At 41.3% G+C, this 3,938-nt stretch overlaps 1 pseudogene; it reads left to right on the top strand.

Annotated features, from left to right (window-relative positions):
• Nucleotides 1-1,881: 1,881 nt before the first annotated feature.
• On the top strand, nt 1,882-3,697 carry LOC138159628 (heterogeneous nuclear ribonucleoprotein K-like; annotated as a pseudogene).
• Nucleotides 3,698-3,938: the final 241 nt, after the last annotated feature.

The raw sequence follows: 3,938 nt of genomic DNA, 5'->3' as shown, positions 1-3,938 counted from the left end.
TGGTGATGATGATGATGTTTGACAGGGCCCATCATCTCAATCATTAAATGAATTAAATATTTTTGCAGTATCCAGGAATTTGGAGAACCTGGCTATCACTTCTGCATTTTTCTGTTATGCCACTAAGTCTGAGCAACTCCACCATAATTATGAATACCTTCTGCTACATATCAAATTCAGTACAACAAAAACCTATTAAGCACCTACTATGTACAAACCCACTGTACTAGGCAGTTGGGAAATTATAGAGTTTAGAGGACATATGTCACTGCCATTAAACATTCTCCTACTAGATTGCAGAAGCTGATAAGAGAATGAAATGGAAGGACAGCTAACTTTACTACTTAACTAATGTGGAGCAAAGTGCTATTTCAGGTTTCATAAGAAAGGATGTTGCTGGTGAGGGATCAAGAAAGGCTTCTAAAAAGAGGTAGTACTTAGGTAAAACTTTAAAGGATGAGTAAGAAATTCCATGAGCTCCTGCCACAACTATCTCCAATACCTGTAAAATATGACTCTAAACAAATTTTAGAGCTACAGAACCCACAAAATGACAGAGAGAAACAAATCTCCCCCTGAAGCCATTCTGGCAGGCTGACAAGTCTATCACACCAAGGTGGAAGTAGAGCACAGTCCCACATGAGCCTCACTGAGGCTGGGGGCAGCCCTGAGCAGTGGCCCAGATTGGCCAGAACAGACTTCAGGAGAGTGAATCACTGGCAACTATGGTGATTTCCATACTTCTCAACCCATAAATGCCAAAGAGAAAGTAAAAGGTCAGTGGGGAACTCTGGAAATGGATGACAGAAGAGCTCCATCTGGTCGCTGACCCCAGGATGTGAGGTGGCAGAGATGTAGCGGCTGCAGCTGCTGGCTGCCATGTGGCTGCCTCCAGAGTTCCCGGCCTACAGACCATAGAGGGACCAAGCAACCATTCAGAGGGTAATTGCTCTTGCTTTGACCTGCTTGGATCTGGGTCATTGTCTTAGGTGGTGGTGCTGGGGTGAGAAACACCAGTGTGCCAGAGCTTGTGGTGGTTGTAGAGAGGCTAGCCCCCTCATATGTCTGACAACATTTGCGAAAACCCCACCAATTTGGGACAGATCTCTCCACTCTGGAAGCAGATTTCTACCATGTCAAAGAACTCAAAAGTTAAGTAATTGGCTGGCAAGATGAGCAAGCAGAGTAAGCAAAATGAGACCATAGAATCCTTTTTGGGGGACAAAAAGTATCAAAACATGAAATCAGAAGAAGGCAACAAAGTCAAAACTCCTGCATTAAAAGCTTCCAAAATAAATATGAACTGATTGCAGACCATGGAGGAGCTCAAGAAGGATTTTGAAAATCAGGTAAGAGAAGTGGAGCAAAAATTGGGAAGAGAAATGAGAATGATTCAAGAAAATCATGAAAAGTGAGTCAACAGCCTGCTAAAGGAGACCCTAAAAAATACTGAAGAAAATAACAACTTAAAAAATAGACTAACTCAAATGGCAAAAGAGGCCCAAAAAGCCAATGAGGAGAAGAATGCCTTAAAACGTTGAATTGCCCAAATGGAAAAGGAATTTGAAAAACTCACTGAAGAAAATAATTCCTTCAAAATTAGATCGGAGCAAAAGCTAATGACTTCATGAGAAACCAAGATACTATAAAACAGATTTAAACAATTTAAAAAATAGAAGGCAATTTGAAAAATCTCATTAGAAAAGCCACTGACCTGGAAAATAGATCCAGGAGAGATCATTTAAAAATTATTGGACTATCTGAAAGTCATGATCAGAAAAAGAACCTAGAAACCATCCTTCAAGAAATCCTCCAGGAAAATTGCCCTGATATTCTAGAACCAGAAGGCAAAATAGAAATTGAAAGAATTTAAGAAGTGGGGGAGGGGAGTGAGGGGCCTGTGTTGGCTCTCTGTTTAGCTCTGACAGACTGGGGCAGCAGCGGCGTAGAAGAGAAGGCAGCCTCTTGCTACCCATTTAATCTGAGAAAATGGAGACTGAGCAGCCAGAAGAAACCTTCCCCAGTACTGAAACCAATGGTGAATTTGGTAAGCGCTCTGCTGAAGATATGGAGGAGGAACAGGCCTTTAAAAGATCTAGAAACACTGACGAGATGGTTGAACTGTGCATTTTTCTTCAAAGCAAGAGTGCTGGAGCAGTGATTTGGAAAGGAGGCAAAAAACATTAAAGCACTTCGTATAGACCACAACGCCAGTGTTTCAGTCCCAGACAGCAGTGGCCCTGAGTGCATATTGAGTATTAGTGCAGATATTGAAACAATTGGAGAAATTCTGAAGAAAATCATCCCTACCTTGGAAGACGGCTTCCAGTTGCCATCACCCACTGCAACCAGCCAGCTCCCACTCAAATCTGATGCTGTGGAATGCTTAAATTACCAACACTATAAAGGAAGCGACTTTGACTGTGAGTTAAGACTGTTGATTCACCAGAGTCTGGCAGGAGGAATTATTGGCGTCAAAGGTGCTAAAATCAAAGAACTTCGAGAGAATACTCAGACAACTATCAAGCTTTTCCAGGAATGCTGTCCTCATTCCACAGATAGAGTTGCTCTTATTGGGGGAAAGCCTGATAGGGTTGTGGAGTGCATAAAGATCATACTGGATCTTATATCTGAGTCTCCCATCAAAGGACATGCACAGCCCTATGATCCCAATTTCTATGATGAAACCTACGACTATGGTGGTTTCACAATGATGTTTGATGATGGACAAGGACGCCCTGTGGGGTTTCCCATGAGGGGAAGAAGAGGCTTTGATAGAATGCCCCCATCTAGAAGAGATTATGATGACATGAGCCCTTGCAGAGGACCCCCACCACCTCCTCCTGGACGTGGTGGCAGAGGCAGTCGCAGAGCTCTAAATCTTCCTCTTCCTCCACCACCACCACTTAGAGGAGGAGATCTTATGGCTTATGACAGAAGAGGAAAACCCGGTAACCGTTATGATGGCATGGTTGATTTTAGTGCTGATGAGACTTGGGACGCTGCAATAGATACATGGAGTCCTTCCGAATGGCAGATGGCTTATGAACCACGGGTTGAGTACCATGAGTTTACCAGTGGTTCTGGATATGATTATTCCTATGCAGGGGGTTGTGGCTCATACAGTGATCTTGGTGGACCCATTATTACAACATAAGTAACTATTCCCAAAGATTTGGCTGGGATCTAATATTGTCAAAGGTGGTCAGCAAATCAAACAACTACGTCATGAATCTGGAGCATCAATAAAAATTGATGAGTCTTTGGAAGGATCTGAGGATTGAATTATTACCATTACAAGAACACAGGACCAGATACAATTATTTACTGCAAAACAGTGCGAAGCAGTATGCAGATGTTGAAGTATTCTAATGCAAGATATTTTTTTCTTTTTTATAGTGTGAAGCAGTATTCTGGAAAGTTTTTCTAAGACTAGTGAAGAACTGAAGGAGTCTTGTATCTTTTTTTTTTTTTATCCGCTTCTGTTTAAAAAGCCAACATTCCTCTGCTTCATAGGTGTTCTGCATTTGAGGTGTAGTGAAATCTTTGCTGTTCACCAGATGTAATGTTTTAGTTCCTTAGAAACAGGGGGAGGGGGAAGGGTGTCAAAACTAAACATTGAAATTTTGAAACAGCAGCAGAGAGAGTGAATTTTACTTTTGTTCATTGTTGGTGGTAAAAAATAATAATAATAATAATAATAATAATAATAATTTTTCCCCTCCTGTAACTATGGTGAACACCTTGCTTTGTGGTCATTGTAATTTTTTTTCAGGGGGGTAGGGGTGGGGACAGGGGAGAAAGAGTATCAATGTCCACGTGTCCCTGGCATCCATTCAGAGCAGTGTGCAGAATGTAATGCTCTTTTGTAAGAAATGTTTTATGATTTTAAAAATAAATTTAGTGAACCTAAAAAAAAAAAAAGAAAGAAAGAATTC

This window comes from Petaurus breviceps, unplaced genomic scaffold (genome assembly GCF_028583685.1).
Source record: "Petaurus breviceps papuanus isolate PSGF00001 unplaced genomic scaffold, PetGlider_PUasm1.0 176, whole genome shotgun sequence".
NCBI lineage: Eukaryota > Metazoa > Chordata > Mammalia > Diprotodontia > Petauridae > Petaurus > Petaurus breviceps.
This window is presented reverse-complemented; position numbering and strand designations above follow the sequence as displayed.